General features: G+C 42.1%; 1 protein-coding gene across 6 annotated transcripts in view; it reads right to left on the bottom strand.

Annotated features, from left to right (window-relative positions):
* The window catches only part of DSCAM (DS cell adhesion molecule), a 384,919-nt gene that overhangs the window by 300,703 nt on the left and 61,427 nt on the right, over positions 1-22,789 (bottom strand). The gene's annotated exons all lie outside the window — the stretch shown is intronic.

The raw sequence follows: 22,789 nt of genomic DNA, 5'->3' as shown, positions 1-22,789 counted from the left end.
AGACCAAAATGCCACTGACTATGAGAAGTTTTGCTTGGTTACCACCACCCTGAGCAGAAAACTGTTTTATATCAGTAGCAGTTCTGTGCTAGGGTACACAACAATCTGAATCTTTCATGCCAGGGTTTGAAAACTGTACCGGAGACAATTACAGACATCAAAAGGCACATGGTTTGTTTTTTTTGTTGTTGTTGTTGTTGTTTTTTTTTGTTTTTGTTTTTTTTTTTTGTTTGTTTGTTTGGGGTTTTTTTTTGGTTTTGTTTTGGGTTTTGGGTTTTGGGTTTTGGTTGGTTGGTTGTTTTTTTTTTTTTTTTTGGGGGGGGGGGGTGTGGTTTTTTTTTTCTTTTTAGATATGCCCTGAAGAGATATCTAAGTTTGGCTGTGTATCATGAGAATTTAGTAGTTAAATGCTGAGAGTACTGACCTGGATCAACAAGTAATTAAAGTATTAAATGCTAGACATGACAACGTGAGAAGGTCTAGAAAACAGGGCATGGGAAGAAAGGCTGGAGAAATGGATGTTGTTTAGTCTAAACAAGAAGATATTTTGGAAGATAAACCAGCAGTTTCCAATGTGGAGAGTGGAAGAGAGAAAAGATTTGCTCCATCCACCATGGGTTTGACTGGGTGGATTTAGTTTCAGTTCAGGCAGTTTAATCAGAAGCAAGAAGCACAGGGAAAGTTCAGCATCCCTCAGAAATGGCACAGGTGTCAGGGGATCCTGCCCTCAGGCAGGGCATGGCACAGATGAGCTCTCAAGATCCTTTCCCAGCTAACTGTGGGATTGCACAGCCCATGGGCAGGAATGGATTCCATGGAGTGTCCATGGGTGGCATCCACAGTGTGCATCCTTCCCAGGGGTGGGGTGTGTAGCACTGATGTGGGCTGAAGAGCACAGGATTCAGTTTAGTCTGCATAATTACAATAAATCTACCAATAGAAAGGAAAACACTGAGGGAAATAACCATGTAAAGATCAGGATTGTATTTGACTCACATACAGTCCCATGCCCAACAAAGCTGTTCCCTATGGATTCGGGTCCCAGCACCAATCCTTCACATGCAAAAGGATTCACCTGGAATATCAGGTCCTGTGTTAAAGGGTCACAGGCATTATTCTTGCCTGGTTCTCATGGTCCTTAGACCACCAGACAGTTTGGGAAACAGGATGAATGCACCCAGAGCCAAACCTGTTTTAAAAATAATCCCACTCCAACAAAAATGCTTGAAAGGAAATATACATCATCATCATCATCATCATCATCATCATCATTATTATTATTATTATTATTATTATTATTATTATTATTATTATTATTAGGAAACAGACCACATACTGTGGGAAATTTAGGGTAGGTATACGGAAAAAACTCTTTACCATTAGAGTGGTGATGCCCTGGCACAGATTTCCCAGGGAAGCTATGGATGCCTCATCCCTGGAAGTGTCCTAGGCCAGGTTGGACAGGGCTTGGAGCAACCTGGGATAGTGGATGTTGTCCCTGCCCATGGCAGGGTGGTTGGAATTAGATGATTTTTTAAGTCTCTTCCAACCCAAACCATTCCATGATTCTGTGGGGAAGGGAAGGGAAGGGAAGGGAAGGGAAGGGAAGGGAAGGGAAGGGAAGGGAAGGGAAGGGAAGGGAAGGGAAGGGAAGGGAAGGGAAGGGAAGGGAAGGGAAGGGAAGGGAAGGGAAGGGAAGGGAAGGGAAGGGAAGGGAAGGGAAGGGAAGGGAACGATCTGAGCTCCAAACACCATGGGACTTTTGTCATCTGGAGGGAAAAGACCAACCAGCCTCAGGTTAAGCCCTCCTAAGGAAAAGCCTGTCTAGGAAGCTGCAAACTGAGAGCTCCATAAGGCAGTAAATGACACTTCTCCACATCAGGTGATGGATTTTGATTCTTTCACTTTTATCAGATTATGCTGAGTACATGAGAAAATAAAAGCAGAAGGGATGTTTCTAGTCTCATAAGCACAGTTCAGATAAGGACAAAAAGGGAAGTTGTGCTTTTCTTTCAAAAGGCAGTGGACTGAGGAGGTATTGTTATTCAGCTGCCAAGAGTTCTCTCCCTTATGTATAGACATCAGCATTTGTTCTGAAATATTGTCTGATATCTTAATTGGAGGCAACTTTTCACACATGGAGAAGTAAGGCACTGCTTCCCTTCCTTGCAGGGACAAATCCTGTCCTAGTCCCTGGCCGAGGGATATTGTCTGGAAGGGGGTGCCACAGCTTTAACTCAAACTCACACAGCCTCTCACTCTGGTGGGATCTGCTTCAAAGAGTTCCCTTTATATTATCCAGGATTGTTATGGTGTGAAAATTATCCCCTGCACCAAAGTGCAACTTCCATCTCTTGGGATTCCCTGGATCAGAAGGGCTGGCACAAGCTGGAAAAATCAAACCTGCCCAAGTGGGGAGAGAACAAAACAAACCTGAAAGTGCCTCACTGAACTGTGAGCAGGCAAGTGCGGTGAGGAACTCCCCAGTAAAGCATCCCACGGATTAAAAAAAAGGAGCTCTGCACTCATTACTGTGAAAGTGGCCACTGCAGCTGTATTTTTTTTTTAATGCTGTATCTATGATCCTAAAATTATCCAGCTGTGCTTATAGGAAAAGTAAAGGATTTTGTATTAACTGGGACCTTGGCATCTTCAGCTTACTCTTACTAACCTCTCCATTTCAATTTTGCCTTTCAGCACACTTTTCCACAAAGATACAAAAAGAAAGTAAATTAATGGCAGAATTTTTCCAGCAGTAAAAGAAAATATCCCGTATGTACAGGAAATTTTAATGAAGATCAGTTTGGCTTGGTGAGTGTAATGCCATACATGCTTTAGAGTATTTCATCCACCTCAGTCCACGTCTGTACTTATCTAACTTGTCAAGTTGGCACCTTATAGCAACAATCAGCTGAAATTATTCAAATTTTTTGATTTTCAGAAGCATTGAGATGCCACTCAAGAAGCAAATCCCCACCATAAACCTCACTTCCACCCTGGGAGGGAGCTATACAAGCAAGTGTGCAGTTAAAACAGTAGTGTTACCATGGGATTAGCTTAATAATAAAAAATTCTGATAAATCTCAAGAATTTTTGTCGTAGTAGTTAGGTAAATCTACCAGTGTGCAGCAGTTTGCCGTATCACTTCTCTTTAAATTAATTACTTCCACTACTTATTCTTGTGTCTCTGCCTGTCTGCTTTTTCCCCTAAAGAGTGTAAAATGACATTTGTGATTGCTGCAGTTGGAGAACGAAATTTTTATTAGGAAAGCAATTGCTACAGAAAAGATGTTCAAGAAAAAGTTTGCCGGTTTCTTCCATTTTTAATAAAACACAATTATCCCATTTTCCTTTAATCTTGACCTACCAAATGGCTGTTAAACACCTGCCAGGTGAAATGCTTTTTCCTTTCACAAGGAAAAGATTTCAACACTTAGTTCACCAATTCAGCTAATGTTTAATTCATTTCCTTGTCAGCTAGCTAGATTAGAAGGAAGAACATTTGTCAACAGGAGAGAGGCAACAAGAATCCAGCTTTGCACTCCAGTCCTAATTTGTAAGAGCACCAAGTTCTCCTTTCTGGATAAAACCTGTCTGGGGAAGAGGGAGGCCAAAGTTGAGATTGCAAACCATAAAGAGGCTACTGGAACACAGACATCACTGATGATGGATCCTTTAGGCAAAGTCAAATTTATGATCTAGTTAAAATGGAATATCCTGGCATCTAATGTCATCACAGCACTAATGAGATAGATCTGTTGCAGCAAACTGCCTTCTCCCGTGAAATACATGATTTTCTTTATTTCCTCTGCCTCAGCTTGCCTCTGGTTTTATGCCAGGCAGGGTGCAGGAGCTGAGCATGCTGCAGGTGAGGATTTTTCCCCAGGTGCTTTGCAGCATTTCTGCATTCACTACCACTGTAAAATGGCATAAGGAATAGAAAACACAGCTCAGGAAAAAAAAAAATGCAGACATACTTGTTCAGCAAAGACCGACAGAGAAAGGAGAAGGGTAGAGGAAAAAGAATCCTTTATTTCTCAGACATTTGTATTTCTTTCTGAGTCATGAGAAAAGCGGTGATTAATCACAGGCAGATGTCAGGGAAAAAGACACACAGCACAAGTTGTGTGTGAAATGTAGACATTACCAGTGGAATCACAAATCCCAGCTTTCCTAATTGGAGATTCCCTCCACCAAAATGGAGACTATGCTGAAAACACTCATTTTAAGATCCATGACTTCTGTCGCAATAATTCAGAGTTTTGACAGCACTATAAAATGCCGAGAATATCTGGATTCTGGTTTATTCCTCATATGTCTACCCTTTCCAAAAATACATTGATTTTTATAGGTATGACAAGATGGTTCAATTCATCTCTATGGGAAGCAATCTTTCATATCTGTACATGAATACTGGGAGATATTTTGAGCACACTAGAAAGGGTAACAAATGCAAACTGCTGTAGGCTCACATATCTGGCAGAATGACATCCAGGAAACTGCAGAAGTGCTGCAATCTCTACAATGTAATGATACTGCATCAGATAATGTACCCACCTGATGGAAACTGCTAAAAATCATATAAAGGAAGCACAAGGGGAGAGAAAAATAAGCAAATATGTGCAGGAATAAATACAGTAACTGACCTTCTGTTTGCTTTTCTCTATTCCCCCCTTCCCCAGCTGCTTTGATTTTAGTGTAGTCAAGTCTTTGTTGATATTGCAGCATGAAAATGAAAGTGGAAGGGGGGGAGATTAACCCTAAGAGAAAAGAGGAACCTTTGCAGATCTCATTTATTCCGAGTTCTTCAAACTAATCCATTTGCAACTCAATCTTATCAAAAAGGAGAGGGGCTCCTTACTGCAATGTTCCAGGGAAAAGAGAAAAAACCTAAACCAGCTCACATTGAGCACTGTCTCAGCCAGAGGAATTCAGATATGGATTTTCCTCTCTGCATTCCCCTCAGCATTGTGGCTGCTTGCAGCTTGCATTTCGTGTGTTTCCAAAAGAACCTTTGGATTCAACTAAAAATTAACATTTAAGCTCTAAACATGGAAGAAGCCTGTGCACCCACCTAGATTCAACCTCTAACAGAAGTTTGGAAGACAATTTAAGGAGTTCCTTTTAGTCTCTGGATCATAAATATCTTCCTACACCTCTGTGCTTTCCCAAAATTAGGCATAGGCTCAAAAACCTTGTTTGTTCTGACCCCCACGCTTGCAGAATTTGCTGCTAATCTTCCCCCTACAGTAATACTGCATCTAAATCTAAAGCTTCATTATTTAATTAATTTCTAGCACAGCCTGAAAATGAAACATTAATATAAACTTAGGCAGTGTCATTTCTGAGACTGCAGAAGAACTGGGAAACGAGGCCTCATTGTTGTAGATAATACAGAAACCAGTAAGGATGAAACTGTGAAATGCTAACCTGAATCTCAGTTTGTATTTCATTAAGAGGAGTTGAGCCATGTGACTTTTTATGGGCTTCTTGGAGGTGCCAAATCTAACCAGGAGGGATGGTAGTGAGATGTGGGCTTTGCCACAGCATCGTGGATAACCTATCCCCACAAAAGGGCACCAGTAAAATGCTGATCCAGGGCTTCTCCATTAGGGACAGCCCTGACCAGATTTCTCTCATGGTTTTATAGGAGTCAGCAATGCATCATCAGCAAACAAAAATCCTCAGTGTTGAGACTTGAAATTATGAAATCACTACACCAAGTGTGGAACTGAACGCTCAGGTACATCACGGGATAAAGTGTTGCTACTCCTTGCCCTATACAATTCCCTTCCACCCTCCCTTTTATTTAAGATTGAAAAAAAACCCCCAAAACTGCTGGCAATATTCCACAGCTGAAAACCACACAATAAAGACACCTTCAATGAGGTCTTGTGTCCAGGGAGCTTTCTCCCTTTCCTATAAGCATGCAGCAGCATTAAAAACAATGGCTAATGACACTGACACCCAAGCAGGTCTTAATTGCTGCAAGGGCAATTTCTGCCAGCTTTTCACAACCAGGGCTGCTTCTGGCAGCTTCACTAAGCTTATTTTTACAGTACATCATTCACCTGTCTACATCATTCATCAGCTCCTCCTGTAATAAAATGCCCACCCCAAATATTGGCTCATCGAAGAACATTAAGGGTATCCATACACTGAACCTCATGGTCTTTCCCATAGTCTTGAAAAATTCTAAACATCAGGAGGTGTCTGTGATCACTCAAAGAGGCTGTTCGATTTAATTTTAGCTCTTCTCTTTTTTTTCTCCTTCAGGTGAGGAAAATTGATCTATTTTTTAAAAATTCTATGAGTAAACGAACTTGAGAAGAAAAGGCTGAGCATCTGATTTACTACTGCCCACCCATAATGGCCTGAAGCAGTAGTAAACCAGGAGTAACATTTTCTACCTAAGCTCAGGACCCTTCTTCCCTTTTTTAAGCACCAACCTCGTGTCATTTTGAATGATAGTTCTTTTTGTCTATTTTTCCCTCCAATCTAATACCTGTCACAACCATCACACCACCGAGAGCCTTCTCATAGGCTTTAGTTAACCCAGTGATCCATGGAAAAGCAGAACCTGGAGCCTGCAGAAGCCTTTGCTTCCTGAAACCTATATTTGCTTATAGTTTGCCTTTAAAAACCTAGGTTTGTGCATATTTTGGACCTTCTGCGTGCTTTACCTTTTGATGAAGGGAAAAAAAATACACGAAGCACAAACTCAGCTGAGGTAGTGGGATAACAACATCTAAATTTTAACAGTGTTGAGTGATAAAATATCCCTGGAGATCGGAGATGGTGGGGGGAGGACTCAAAAGCATATCAAATTAAACATCTTCGAGTCCTCAGGGGCACAGTCAGAGGGGGGAGGGAGGAGCTGTCATCTCATTTCTCCAGTCAGTGCTGCCTGCAGATGCAGGTTAGGAAGCAGACCTTCTGAGGAGAGCAGGAATCCATTTGTTGAAATGCTCTTCCCCCAGATTCATCTGCCCTCTCTTTCTTACTATTTTTCATCAGCATTTCTTCCATTTTCATCATCTTATGAGACTGATGTTTTGTGAGTTCCTTTTTTTTTTTTTTAATGAAGTCCTCTGAAATATTCATTCAAATATTTCCCAGCAAAAACACCGCAAATAACAGGCTTAATTAAGGAAAGCTCTTTCATCCCTCTTACTTCTTTTTTCCAAATAAACCAATGCATTCCTCCAATCATTAATTAAAATTAAATTTTAAAAATAAAAGCAATGGATGCCTCAGCACCTATCAATAATTAATTAGGGAATTAAACTGATCAGCTAGGGGTGGCACACATGGAAGCTCAGGTGTCCCACACTGGTGATCTGTCACACACTCTGATACCTCATGTCATGTGTGGGGAGCTCTGAGGGTTGGAGAAAACGGGTTGCTCCCAATTATGGGGCTGCAGGACAGCTCCAGGTTATGGATTGGCTGCTTGTTAATTAAGTGGCAAAATGCAATTTCAGCCTCTGCCCAGCTTTGTACTGCACGACCTTCCTTTCCCCCCCCTCTCTGGAAAATAAAATTAGTTCCCCTGGCAAGTGACACCGCTCACCTCCTCTAGGTTCTTCCCATCAACTTGATGTAGTGTTTTCCGCTGCACTGTGACCACCCTCCAAACCTTTCAGCAAAGAAATAGCCACACAACTGATTTTTTTTTTTAAGGCACTGAATGCAATGAAGCTTTCAGATTTTTTTTTTTCCAGCTGCTCTGAGCTGCACCTGCACCAGTGATGTCCCTGTCTGTAACCCTTCCCAGGGATGTGCAGAATTCACCGTTCCTCCAGCATTCCCGAGGTGCCCAGCTGGCACTGGGAACAACGGTGTTCCCGGCGAACACAGCCATGCCTCAGGATTTTAGCTTTTTATACTTTTCACATATTTGTAATCCTGCAATTCTTTAGTGTATAACTCCAAACTCCATATAGAGTGTGTGAAAAACGAGGGTGTTAGCTACTGCTTTCCCATTTTGGTCAGATGCAACAATTCCTCTCCAGGCCTGAGAATCAAGGGCTCACTGTCCCACTGTCAGTCCCAGGCCCTGAGAAACATAAATGAAAGTGAGTTGAGGGGAGCAAACTTGAGGTAAATTACTTCATTACCTGAACCTGTAACTAGAAGATTAACCCCCAGTACGCAAATGGACCAAACTTATAAAAGTGTGAAAACCTGTGACTCGTTGTGCATTTATGGGTGTAGCCCCTGAGGGGGCTCCATCTGCCTGAAATGTACCCTGAAGGCCCTTCAAATAAATATAACCTCTTTTTATTCCCTTAATTTTACCTGGCCTCTGTCTTTAGGTAGCCCAAAAAGGCATCGACAGCTATATGGAGAGAGAGATAAGGTACAACTGGGGGAAAAGGCAGAAAAAAAAATTAACATTCATTAATGGCTGCTCTGTTGAGCGGGCATCTCCCGGCGGCGCCGGAGCTCGGCACCCGCCGCAGCCCGGGGAACTCTGCTCACAACCGCGGCTGTGGGAGCAGGGGTGAGCGGAAGAGACGGACACGGGGGAGGGCAGCAGCTGGAGGAGTTTCTGGTACTCCTCGGAGGTCAGGTTTGTGATTTATTTTTTTTTGTGTGTGTGTGTGTTTCTGGGCCGGCGCCGGGCGGTGAGTCAGTGTTTGTCACTGCCGGGGCTCTGCGGCGGGGAGATCCGCAGCGCCCTGACAGCCTGTCACCACCAGCCGAGCGGGACGGCACCGCCGAGCTAACGAGGCTGGGAGGCCGTGAACACAAAGGAGCCAGAAACAAAAAGGCCGATGAGAAAATGTGAAGCGATAAACAACAAATTACGCAAAAAAAAAAAAAAAAAGAAAAAGAAAACAGCACAAAAAAAAAATAGCGTTTCTGCACCTTAAACGCGATTTGTTCTGTGGGTTGGGTTTTTTTTTTTGTTGTTGTTGTTTGGTTTGGGGTTTTTTTTCAAACTTTACAAGCGTGAATGCTAGGGAAAATCCTTTAAATTGCTCTCAGACACCCGAAAAACTAAATATAGCCGCACACATAGCCCAGTGGCATGATGCGCTCACTCCTGCCTATGCCAACACTGAGATTTACAAAACAACTCATTCAGCCTGATAACAGCGTGGGACATTCCCTACGCTGGGTTTTCCTCTCCAGGGATGGAGAGTCTCCTTCATAGCCAGTGAACCCCTCTGTAAAGGGCACAGCTGCTGTTTGGCTCACAGAATCTCAGAATCCAAGACCTTCACAATCAAGTCCAACCTGTACCCAATGCCCACCTTGTCACCCAGAGCACAGGTGCCACATCCAGTCATTCCTTGGACACCTCCAGGGATGAGGACTCCCAAACTCCCTGGGCAGCCCCTTCCAATGCTTGTCCAACCCTCCCCATGAAGAAATTCCTCCTGATGTCCAACCCGAACCTCCCCTGGTGCAGCTTGATGCCATTTCCTTTTGTCCTGTCCCTTGTTCCCTGGAAGAAGAGGCCAGGAGAACACCCTTGGCTGGCTGCAAGGTGAGCTGGCCAAAGTATGCACAGGTAAACAAAACCAGCTCTAGAGCAGAAAGTCCCAGAAGAAAGCTGGATTTCTCCTTTTCCTAAACAAACTGGTGCAGTTCTGAAATGGGTGAGAGAAGATAGATCCTGGGAAGGATGGTGAGTCAGGACCTTGCTAAAAGGGTGTTGCTGCAGGAGGAAATTGAGGAAGCAGACATTGGTGGGAAGTGGAAAACGGAACCTGTCCTGACAACCTGGATTGATTTATTTATTTATTTATTTATTTATTTATTTATTTATTTATTTATTTATTTATTTATTTTTACCAAGTGTTCTGTTGAGCTGGGCATCCCTGATGTGCATTACAGGCAGAGAGTGACATAAACTCCACTGCTGAATGCTGGTCCCTGCTCAGAGACCAGACTCACATGTCCTCTGCTCCCTTAGGCTGCCTGGCTTTTCTAAGCCTCCCTCAGGACTCCCAGAGCACAGTGGCTATCCCATGCTATGTTCCTGTTATTTCTAGCAGCAGAGCTCTTGGCAGGGCATCACCGTTTCTTTATTTAATTTTTAGTTTGTTTGGTAAAAGATGGTGGAACATGGCAAACACTGAAAAGAGAATTGTCTGAAATTTCAAGCTTCTTCCCCCCCCCCCCCAGCACTATTTGTCTATTTAACGATTCAAAGGCATGTAAAAGCCTCCATTTAATGAATAAATCAGGGCTCATCATTTGGCCCCTGGCAAAACGAGGCAGTTTGAATGCTTAGTCTGTGTGGGTTTTGTTTCCTACTGTTTCCTCTACAACTCAATGCTCACAGATGCAGCATCTCTTCCCTGCCTTCTTTCCCCAAACTGCTTTTAACCCAGTAACCTCTTTTCCTCTTCCTTTGACTGCCTCCACAGCTGGATTCTTTTTCGCTTTGGACACATCCACATTCTAGGGATGTCCAGAAACAATTAACCAATTAAGTCATCCAAAGCCCCGAGCATAGTTAACATTCATTTGGAGCATGAAAAGAGCAACACACCTTCGTGGGGCTTTGCCAATTACACGGTGTTTCAGCCAAATGCAAATCATGCCAGAATGAAAATTCCAAACTGTGCATTATGTTCATTTCTAAACCCTGTTAACTTAATTAACTCTTGGTTAAATGTGCACTGATCTCAGACGTAAAGCATGTTGGATGAGGCATTATTCATTAGGCAAAAGAAATTTGCAGTGTGCAAATCATTTGCAACAAGAGAGAATACTCCCTCCCTCAAATTGTACACGACTCACACCCAATTTGTGGTCAGTGAAGGTTTGTTTTCTACTTGTACTTTGTAATGCTCTTGTCAGTTTTACTTGGATCACAGAGCATCATTTGAGCAACTCTATCTATCAAATGTGGAAGATAATATTCTGCATTGTCAGTACCATTTAAAATGCAAGAGCAAGTAATATGAAAAATTATTAAACCATCCAAAACTGGTTGTATTTAACCTGTGTTGCCACTGATAAATCCACACACCGAGTGGCTGCTCGGTGCAATTATTGGAGGCACAAGTCCAGATCCTCAGCTCCTGCACCCAGCAGGCAGACAGCCATTTCTAAAAAAAAAAATAAATAGCAGGGAAGGGGCTGATCCTTTTTAGCAGAGCTGTGGCATTTTTTAGTGAATACAGATCCACACCAGAAATAGCTAGAAGAAGGTGCACTTCACTAACTGCTAAAAACTTTGTTGTTAGCAAATTGATTATTATCTCAGGATACTTTGCTGTTTGTTTGAGGTTTTTTGCATGGTTTTGTTTTTAAGAAAGAAAGAAATAAAAACATGCCGAAAACCAAACCTGATACCTGAACGTGATGCACGCTAAGGCAGAGATTCCAAGTTGGCAATGGGAAAGTAATCTGGCTGCCTCCCAGAGCAGGTGCCGTAAAAACAAATCGTTATTGCCAGGGAAGACAGGCATTCCTGACTGCATAAAAAGGAATTAAATGGGATAACAACTCTGCTCTGTACTAGGACTGAGGCAGCAGAAAGCTCCTTCCCCTCAGAATCCTGAGCACTCTAAGAGGCAGCTTCTACAAATCACAGCTGGATGCATCTGTCCTCCTTTCTCTACACAAAGTGAATTCTGAAGCCAGAATGAAGGCCAGCTGAAGGAGCCATATCAAACTAATGTCACCCATATTTTGGATCCCCTCACCTTTGGCTGCAAAATAAACCACAGGTGAGAAACCTCCCCTTGTTGGCACAGAGAGGCTTCCAGAGCACAGAGAGCACTGCACTGACACTGAAAAACATGCAAGCAGGGCACCCTGTAGCCATTTTCCTGTCATTAGGTATGGTAAAGAACAAGAAGAGACAGATACCATGGCAGGTCCAAAAATAACATCCCTGAGTTAAGCAGAGTTATGGTATCTGGCTGTGGGCTGTATTTCCTATGGCCAGCGCAGTAACATTTCCCAGCTTTCCTCAGTGCTAAGCTGAGAGGAAATGCTCCCCTGCCACCCTCAGAATAGAAACATTCAGACTCTGGAAGGCTACACCATCTCTGTCTTTTAGCATCAGCAGGTCCAGAAAAGATGCAAAGGGCTTTTTTGATTTCTGTTTCTTCTTTGTGACTGCAGAAGTGGGCAGAGCAGTGCAGCAGCTCCCGTGCTTATTTCTGCTGCAGCTTCCTTTGATGCACAATTTGCTCCAGCCCATCCCTGATTCCATCTCTGCATTCCCTGCTCAGGAAGCCCCTGTACACACAGTTTCCCATGTGGCTGAGTGACTACAGCCAGTTTATGCAGCACTCTGTGAACACAGAGCCACCTTTGTCACGCGAGCTGAAGTGCCACCTCTGCTGCTCATCCCAAGCCTGCTCCTCCTCCCAACAGCCCCTAGTTACCTTATTCTCTAGGTATATTGCTATACTTTTAAACAGCATCTAGTTATCTTGTCAAGTTACTCTTAATTCACTTCTTCATAAAACAGACCAGCATATCCCACCTTTTCCTGCAACTCAGTACCAGCAGATAGATATTTGCTCAATATTCGCCCATGACAAATTCTGCTATACAACACACGTTGCTTCAAAGTAACCCTTTGAACCTGAATTGGGCTACAAACTTCATACACACACCTTCATTTTGCATACTAGAAGGTGCTTGGTTTGGCACAAAGTCAATTTGCATACTGATAGATCTCTTCCCCTTCCAGACAAAATATAAGAAGTTGACATACTGCTGTCGTAATTCAGTGTACGTCAAATCTGATCCCTTTTGATGCATCCAGCCACCTACTGTCACTTTAATGCATTTTCCCTGCACATGCACGCACCCTGTTTCATGTGAAAACATTTACACTGGCACTCCTTTCAGTTAATTTTCCCCCCCCAAGTTAAAATATTCAAATAGAGGTGTATTCATCTCTTCAAGAGAGTCAACATTTTCAAGTTAGGGAAATGAAGAAAGAGGAACTATTCCATTTTCACAACAATTGAGTCAGAAATAGTTTTACACTGAAACTACAAAGTTAATCTGTCATTTCTTTATCTTGTGTGAGCATCTGCTCAGCTTAGGTGAAAACACATAGCTCCTCAAATTTACCATAGGAAAATAAGAGTGGGGAAAGGAATCAAAAAAATGTGAGAAGTACATGTATCAGAGCAGGGTAACTTCTCATGCAGTCCTGGCAGCAAACATTGAGTGTTAAGAGACAGAAGAAAAGAAAATGACATGGAGATAAAAAAGTTCATACACCAAGTGCATGATGTTTATATGCCGATGTATCCCAATCTCACACCCAACACACCAATAGCATTTTCCTGAGGAAGCAAGGGAGGACATTTATCTGCATCAAAACACCCACCTGACTTTCTAGAAAGGTATGTTTTCCTCTTTCTGGCATTTAATGGGTTCTTTTGGCAACATAATTTACCTATCTGCAGTTCCACAACTTCCCTGGTAGAGACGATGACTTGTTGGCACCAGCCATGCTTTTCTGTACAGGTGCATGAAGTTGCATTGCTCAGGCTAATTCTAACAGGAGCCTTCTCAAAAAGCTGCCCAAGTACATGGTGTGGGAGCCTTCCTGCTCTGGAACTCTCTGAATAAACAGAGAACAGCACAGGGAGGACATGGAGCTGCTGGAGAGAGTCCAGAGGAGGCACCAGAATGAGCAGAGGGATGGAGCAGCTCTGCTGGGAGGAAAGGCTGGCACAGCTGGGATTGTTCAGAATGGAAAAGGCTTTGGGGTGAGCTCAGTGTGGCCTTGCAGGGCTTGAAGGAAGCCACGAAGAAAGATGGGGAGACACAATTTACAAGGGCCTGGAGTGATAGAACAACAGGGAATGGCTTCAAACTGAGAGAAAATAGGGGTAGATTAGGTGTTAGGAAAAAATTCTTTCCTGTGAGGGTGGTGAGGCATTAAAACCAGTCTCCCAGAGAAGATGGTGCTGCATCATCCCTGGAATTGTCCAAGGTCAAGTTGGACAGGGCTTGGAGCAACCTGGGAGAGTGGAAGGTGTCTCTGCCCATGGCAGGGGTGTTGGAATTATATTATTTTTTAGGTCACTTCCAAGCCAAGTCCTTCCATGATTCTTAGATAAATACTATATAAACACATGTACAATACATGGTTCTTAATCACTTGCATGGTAAAAAACAATCCCAGCAAAACCAAAACATATCCTCGTCTCTAAAATTGAGAAAAAGGAAAGGATTAAGATGTTGAGAATGCTGCCACTTAGTTTCTCTGATCCTTCAAGGTATTAGGCACAAGGGCTGTTGTCCTCCTTTAGCAAAGCTTTCAAGATTGCACAACCACTTGAACGAGCTCTGAGAATTTTGTTTATCCAGATCTGTTTCCAGTGATTGCAGAATGTGAGGAAAGAGCTGGCCAAGATACAACATTCCCGTTCCAGTTTTGTCTCCTCATTGGTGTTATCATTAAGGCTGAACCTGCAAGCAGAGAACATCACCCATACTAGCAGAGCACTGGGATCTGTCAGATTCGCTGCCACCGACTCACTGACTGATTTTGTTTCTCCCATTTCTGGGTCAGTGAGTTCTGAAACGTGGCCATTTTTCCAGGCAAGTATGAACTGCAGCAGACTCTGCCTGTGAATCCAATGTGCTTTAGCTGTAGGTGGGGGGAAAAAACAGGATTTGGTGCTGAGTCTTTGTCATTAGCATTTATGTGTGCACATGCACATGCACTTGCCCTCCAAAATTTCACCTTGGAGGAGAAAACATTCCCCTGGAGACAGAAAGGGTTAGGAAGCACAGAACATCTCCTCATTATAATACTGACAGGTTTCTGGCCTTGAGCTCTATTCTTTCTTTTCAGTAAGCATTTCCTATGGGTTTGAAAGGCAGAGGTAAAACTAAGTTTACAACATATTTGTGTGTGAAAAGAGCATGTGAAAATGGAGTCTATAAAACAGGAGTGGCCCCCGGATTTCACATATTCATTAATAAACCATCTTCTCCTACTAAGAAGTCTCTATGGAATAGTGAAAATGTATCAGAATCCCTGAGTCACTTTTAGTTTATTTCATCTGGGATCTTTTTTAACATTTTAAATGAGGTATTTCAACTTCACCCCCTTGTCAAATCCCATGAATTTAGACAATACCTCATAAGCCTTTAAAGAGTAATTGGAGATGTAATTGCAGTATTTTGTTAAGTTTCTTTTGTGACTGAAAAAGGGGCAGCAACTCAACTGCTCAGTGCCCCGTAAAAGCAAAGTTGGAAGAGACCTTCAAACTCATACAGTTCCACTGTCATCTCAACACCACCATCATCCCCCCAAAAAACCATGTCCCCAAGGGTCACATCCAGACACATCCGGAACACTGAAGGTGCTGAGTCTAACTCTCTGGGCAACTTATTTCAGTACCTGATCACTCTTTCAGTGAAAATTTCTCTCTAATACCTACACTGAACCTCCCCTGATTTAATTTAAGGTCATTTCCTCTCATCCTTTCACTTGGGACACAGCAGAAGAGGCCAAGCCCCATCTCACTGCCCCTCCTGTCAGGGAGCTGTGGAGACCAATGAGGTCCCCTCCAAGCCTCCTCTTCTCCAGATAAACACCCCCAGCTCCCTCAGTTCTTCCTCATAGGATGTTTTCCAGACCCTTTCCCAGCTCTGCTGCCCTTCTTCGGCCATAGGCTGCTCAATTCTGCTGTTTACAAAAGTGATCTGTTTTGCGTTTTTTTTTTTCTTCAGTGTTGATTTCTGGAAGACTGAGTTCAGATGGAAAAAAGGAACAAACAGGGAAATACGTTCAGACAGATGTTAATAGCAATTCTCACCCCAAGAACATGCCAAACTGGGTGTAGCAAGTCCTTTGAGTCATCAGGTTGTTCTCCCAAAGACATATTTGTTTAGATTTCCATCCTTTCTCTACTTCTTATCTGGCAAGAAATGGCTCCACAAAGAAACAAAGTGAGAACTAGGCTGGACAAACACTGAGTATTTATACTCAGTAAACAGGACATGGGCTGGTAAAACTGAGGCAAAACTGCTGTTCTGCTGTCCACCAGCAGAAAATAACACAGGAATTCATTTAGTTTTAAGTCACCCTTTTCCATTTTACCATTTAGGTCATAAATGATACTCATGGAATCATAGAATGGTTTAAGTTGGAAGGGACATTAAGGGCCATCCAGTTCCAAACACCTGACATGTGCAGGGACACCTTCCACTAGACCAGGTCACTCAGAGCCACATCCAGCCTGGCCCAGGAGACCTCTATGGCTTGGAAGTCCACAAATGGGATTCAATGAAACAAATGAAAAATGGGATTTCTCATGTACTTTGGGTGGTATGTTGGGTGATGGTAGGACCTATCCCTGTGGTGGGCTTGTCCCTACTTTGTGCTCGGGAAGTGTCTGGTCTCCTCTGAGCTGTAGTATCTGTCTGGCCCTGGCCAAAATCATGCCCAAGAGCCCAGTGAGAACCAGGCAGTGCTTGCACAGTCAGCACAGGACAGCCTGGCACTGCACCTCACTCCCTGCTCCTGTTTTATTTACCAGAGGAGATGTGGCCACTGAGCCCTATCTAACAACCATTTAAGTTGGCTGCAATCATTCTGCTCACTCTGATGAAACTTTGATTACATTAAGCAAATTGGAAAAAGGCCAGGTGGAATAGAAAACACTCTTACCCTTGTTTTGAGAGAGCGATTAACCTATATAAGGACATTTCTCATGAACATTATCAGCATCTAACCTCACGTCTCCTATCACAGGGTGCAGGAGATTTTGCCTCAGGGATTTTGGCATTGTCTTCACTACCCTTAGCTGTCCTAAGCTTACCTTTTAGAAGGTTACCTGAGGAGTGGACTGAGAGACAATAAAGTAGGGAAATGACCACAACCCTTCCCAATGTATTCCAACAATTATATCAGCCCAGGCTACCTTCGGCCTAGGAGACACTCTACAAATTAAACAGTTTAAAGCAGTTTAGCATTCAAGGCCATAGTTTCCATATTTCACTGCACTAACCTGAAATTAGCAAAGGTTTTCCTTAACTTTATGGTTATTTTATGTTAAAATCATTCTTGAAAGCTAAATATTGTCTATGATGGACAAGATAGATCCTGCTCTTTTATTTATTAAGTGCATCTTCAGGATGTCAGATTGCCTGGGAGCTTTCTATTAATGTTTTTATCTGAGCTCTAATTTGGCACAATCTCTTTGGCACAGAGAATGAGTAACACCATGAATTCATCCATGATCTCACTGGTGCTGATTGCAGACTACTGATTTTGATACACCCGGGAACAGCTCAAGAACTAAAGCAGCTCCTTCTGTCCCAGGTTTGAAGTGGAAATGCAAACTTAGTGTAGATCAAGAAAACTTTTTTATTGTAGAAAAAATCACTAGAGAGACTTAGAGAGTCTCCTGAGGGAGGTGATTTTGCACCTCTGTTCTAATCTGCTGAGAACCCACCTGGACTACTGCATCCATCTCTGGAGTCCTCAGTCCAGGAAAAAACATGGACCTGTTGGAGAAGGTCCAGAGAAGAGCTAGTAGTGACAGACATGAGATAATGGTTTTAAACTAAAAGATTCAGACTAGATACAAGACAAAAATTTTGTACAAGGGTAGTGAAACACTGGGACATGCTTCCCAGAGAGATGGTGAATACCCCATCCCTGAAACATTCAAGGTCAGGCTGGATGGGACTTTGAGCAGCCTGATCTGGTTGAAGTTGCCCTTGATCATTGCAGGGTTGGACTAGATCACCTTGAAAGGTCTCTTCCAGTCCAAACCATTCTATGATTCCATGATTTGATTTCTCATCTCTTCTTTAGCGCTGAGAGCTTTGCAATATTTGAGATCCAAACCCTTGTGGGGCTGCAGGTGCTTTGCTGAACATGCCACCTTCCAGCTTCTTAAGCAGTCATCACACATCTCTCAGATCAGGTGACTTCTCCTTCCCTTCCTCCTCCTCTCTGTCAGTTAACACACACATTTGAAACTCTACTTATCATTCCCTCTGTTTTTTTCCAAGCCATGTTTCCACAGCGCACGTTCCTAAACAGTCCTTGGTGCTTGTAACCTGATCAGACACATGACAATCTTCAGTTGTCAGAACAAAATTGACAGCAGTTTTAACAAACACAGGGTAACACAGCCTTATACCATCCCTATTTCCAGTGGAAAATGTAGTGTTCCCCACATAGCTCAAACAGTGAAGAGACCAAACGAGTGGATGAACTAGCAGCAGTACAAAATCTAAAAGAAAAAAACCCCAAACCCAACAAAAACCCACCACAAACAAACAAAAAAGTAGAACTAGATCATGAGTTTTATTTGGCTTCAGAATAACTATACATTGAATGGGTTGATTTGCAAAGCTCATGGACCCCACTGCTTTGAAGGACTGGTTGAATAAATTCTTCCCAGTTTGGGTATTTTCCAGGGCATACACGAGACAGAGATGGGGCATTAATCTCACCTTAGGGTCATATACTAGACTTATTCTCCTGAAACACCTGTCACAAGAAAACAACTTTTTATATAGAAAAGTAACAGTGAGAATATATTAATATATTTTTATATGCTTAATGAGGCTTAGCTAAAGAGAGAAACATGGGGCAAAAGCTCTCTGCAGACCATTAAATATCTGAAGGACTCAATGATCTGAAAAGAAAAATAGGGAAATGAGAGTGACAGCTGATTTAAGGGTAAAAATATCAATTATAAAAATGATGCTTTGGTCTCTGAAAGGTGAAACTGTACAAACAGATCAACTTATCAAAATATTATATGTTTACCCTGCCTTTTTAAAAAGTACACTCTTCAAGTGAATAACTCTCTCAAAAACTGTCATGGTTTCATATAAATATTCAGGAAAGCAGTTATTAAAACTCAACATTAGTTTTGGGGTGTGGGGGGGGGTTGATTTTTTGTTTTTTTGAATCAGAGAATCATCAGAGTTAGAAGAGACACTCACAATTATCCAGTCCCACCATCACCCCAGCACCACCATGGTCACCCCAAAACCTTGTCCACAGATGCCACTTGGGAAAGACTTCACCTAGAAATGACCATGATCACCAACAAGAGGATAAACTTTAAAGACTGACTGGCTTCAGTCATCCACTAGCCTAAAGATTAATATGAAATTTTTGTGAATGCTTTAATATAAAACTCCTGGGATCAAAGAGGGATTATAAGAAATTCAACTACTTAAAAAGTTGCCACAAGTCCAGAAATAAAACCCCTCCCTCAGAAACAAAAGTGGTTTTCTTCCAGATCCAGGTAACTAAAGAGGCATCCTAGAAGAAAGAGATCTCAATTATTTTTAAAAGGAAAAGAATAGAAAAAAGGACAGAAACTGGCAGTACTTTTCTGTGAAATATATTCATCTTCCAATGACAAATACTGATTTTTGACATCAAAATGCTCTGGGATTGCAATCATCAGGCTAGATTTTCCTCAAATTGAAGAAGAAATAAACAAGGAATTTTAACACTGAACAATTTTCACAAAGCATTAATCTAAAAACTTTAATATTGAAGACTTTACAAATGAAAGAAACAAAGCATCAAACATTATCCTGTATTGCTCACTGTACCTTTTCAAGAATTGAAAAGAGTGTTCTATTTTCTACCTGGCTTTGCTTGAATTTTGCCAATGAAATAAAATAAAATTTAAAAAGCACTTGTTTAATGACCTTCAATCTTTTCTAAGGTCAGATACCTACTATTCATACATTCAGAGTGAGAAGGGGAAGATTTGCCAGCCCTGCTCCTTGTGGGGAGCTGGACCAGGGGAATTTGAAAGGTCCTTTACTCCATTAATGATTCTGGGAATCTGTGAATAAAATTCCTGCCTCTTCAGAAATTGTTCCCAGCTATCTTAGTTGGGCATGTGGTATCAATTACCATAATACTCCAGTTCTTTGCAATCTTTAATATATTTATTTTCACAATCCTTTTGAGAGGCAAGGAAGTCTATTATCCCTATTTTATAGATAGGGGACTCAGGTATGGAAATATAAATGGTTTCTGCTAAATATTTCTATTCTATTCTTCATGCTTAGGGTTCCTTGGATGCTGAACATATGTGACCATTTATGCAAAAATACTGAAAATATGCTTAAGTCCTCTTGAGTAATTTCATTTTCATAATTTCATACCTGATAACTACAATAATTTCACAGGACTGGAAAGCTTCATTTTGGGCATTTTTATTTAAACACCTGGAAAAAACCTTAAAACTCATGTCAGGACATTATCTTGCGATTTAATAATGAACCCTGGACTCAGCCAAAGCCAATCACTAAATTAAGCAGCATGATCATTTGAATGTCCTTGTAAATACATTGGCAAATTGTAGATTTTATTTCATAGACATCACAGAGGTGCAAAAGTTTCCTGACAACACTGGCATCACCTTGGTATGAAATACAGGTTAGTAACTCCACTCAGAGGGAGGAAATGAAGTATGAGTGTCCTTAGCCAGAGAATCAAGGACACATTACAACACAGAAGTTAAAACGGTTCTGTAAGAGTTCCAGTCACAAGGCTCATCTAAATAATTCAAGAAGAGTTGCCCAGATTTGTGATCTCAAAAGAATATCAGCAGGTTAACAATCTAAACCGAAGTCATCATGAAAGAAATAATAAAAACCATTATCAGACAAAAGACACTTAAACAGAATCACCTATTTCTGAAACTCTGAGAGATTCTAGGCCAGCAAAGCCCAGGACATTTCTTCCTGGAAAAGGTGCTCAGGCCTTGGCAGGGGCTGCCCAGGGAGGTTCAGAGTCCCCATCCCTGGAGGTGTCCAAGGAAGGCCTGGATGTGGCACTCAGTGCTCTGGGCTGGGGACAAGGTGGGGATGGGTCACAGCTTGGACTTGATGGTCTTGGAAGTCTTTTCCAACCTCAATGATTCTTTGGTTCTGTTTCTGTAATTTAACTAGAGATATTTTGCATAGTTCTAGCAGTAGAAGCACATTTCACTTTAACACTCAGTGTGTCTAAACTTTTACTGCAAATACATCGTAAAAACAATGAAGTGAGGAATGTAAATGTGGACAAGTTAGCAGGGAGGAAGATCTATACTGAGCCTCAGTGATATTTTCTCTCCTCTGGACTTACTCAAACCTTAATCACAGCCCCTCACTATGTTTATATCCCCAGGAGCAATATTCCTTTGCTTTAGCATACTCTGCTCTCTTTCTGGGAGAATGTTTTAAAAATATTTTAAAGGAGACACTCAGCGTGCTGCTAAGATTCCTTCCATCAGAGTTGGAACAACACAGTTCTCCACAGAAAGAATTCACTCCATTTCGTGTTCAATCTCCTGAGTAGCGTGAATTTATTAACAGCTTTGAAGTGGTAAAAAATGTGATGTGTGTTGTGTGTACAGATGATCCAAACAGTACAAAAAAAAACCCAGCCAGGAAATCAATAAAGTAGCTTTTTAACAAATGCATTTCCAGCCGATCAAAAGAATCGCCTAACGGCTACACACGGCTGATCTAACACTCATTACATTATCATTTCAAGGAAACATCCTTTGCAGCTGAAAGGTGAAGTCTTTCTCTAATGAGCACCTTCTGAGTCAGCAACAAGACCCCTTTTCATGGTGCTGAGACAAAATAAATATGTGACAAACACTGCGGAGGAATTATTCTCTGCAAACAAATGTTTTTCCGAGCTCTGGCTTGGGTTGGGTTTGCTGCTGGGAAGAGAGGGAACCTAAAGAGAAGGGGGTCTTTAATGCAGGGTGTTCTCATTAAAAGAGGGGCAGTTTAATTAATCAGTGGTTGCCAATGAGGGATGGTGTACTGGGTGGACTCTGGATGGATGCCCCACATCTACCAAAGACTTTCTATCACTTCCCTCCACAGCTGGACAGGGGAGAGAAAACACAGCAAAAGTTCATGGGTTGAGATGAGGACAGAGAGAGATCACTCATCAGATACCATCCTGGGCAACACAGAGTCAGCTTGGGGATATTAATTGTAGTTCTCACCAACAGAATCAGAGCAGGATACTGAGAAGTGAAATAAACCCTTAAAAACACCTTCCCAGGTCCACCTTCTCCCTCATAGCAGCGCAGGGAAATGGGGAATGGGGTTATGGACAGTTCATCACACATTGTTCCTGCCACTGCTCCTTGCTCTCCACTACATTCCTCAAAAGATTCTCTTACAAGTAAAGCCAATTGCTAAAAGTTCCTGCTAAGGAAACAAGCCCCTCTTACAAATAACCACAACACATTCAAAATTTTCTGGGAATTGGGCCTTTTTTTTTTTTTCCCCCAAGCAATGACAGTGTCTTGAGGCCACCACATTGCCTCATAGTTCATTCTAAAGTAGCAAGGAAATTCAATATCCTCCAGCTGTCCTTGGATTACACAATCAAATTACTCTTTCAAAGGAAAGTGATGGTTTCACAAAGTATCACTGCCTCTAAACTTGTCACTGCAAATCACCTGCAGCCATGACCAAAATCTGTGCAATTGGGGTAGCCATGGACTGTGATATGGGAGACAAAAAGTATTTTTCCATGGCATTCATTAGGGGATTACGGATAAAGTTAATGATTTAAACTCAGGCAGGCTGAGGCTGAGTACTCTGTTTTCCATAGTGCCTTTTTCTAGGAGTAATGTGGTTTTCCATAAAAATTTTATTGGCACAAGAGCCTTCCCACAGGGGACAGAATTAAAATCAGGAAATCGTGTCCCTCACAATGGTTCAAGGGGAGTCAGGAGATCCCTTCTCCATGACGGGAATCATGACCCCTCCGATTTAAGCACAAAACCAGGATTCATCTCTTCTGATATTCCATGTCTTCACTGTT

Source organism: Chamaea fasciata, unplaced genomic scaffold (assembly GCF_029207755.1).
Source record: "Chamaea fasciata isolate MVZ Bird 193981 ecotype frontalis unplaced genomic scaffold, bChaFas1.0.hap1 SCAF_2, whole genome shotgun sequence".
Lineage (NCBI taxonomy): Eukaryota > Metazoa > Chordata > Aves > Passeriformes > Sylviidae > Chamaea > Chamaea fasciata.
Note: the sequence above shows the minus strand (reverse complement) of the source record. Positions and strands in the feature narration are given on the sequence as shown.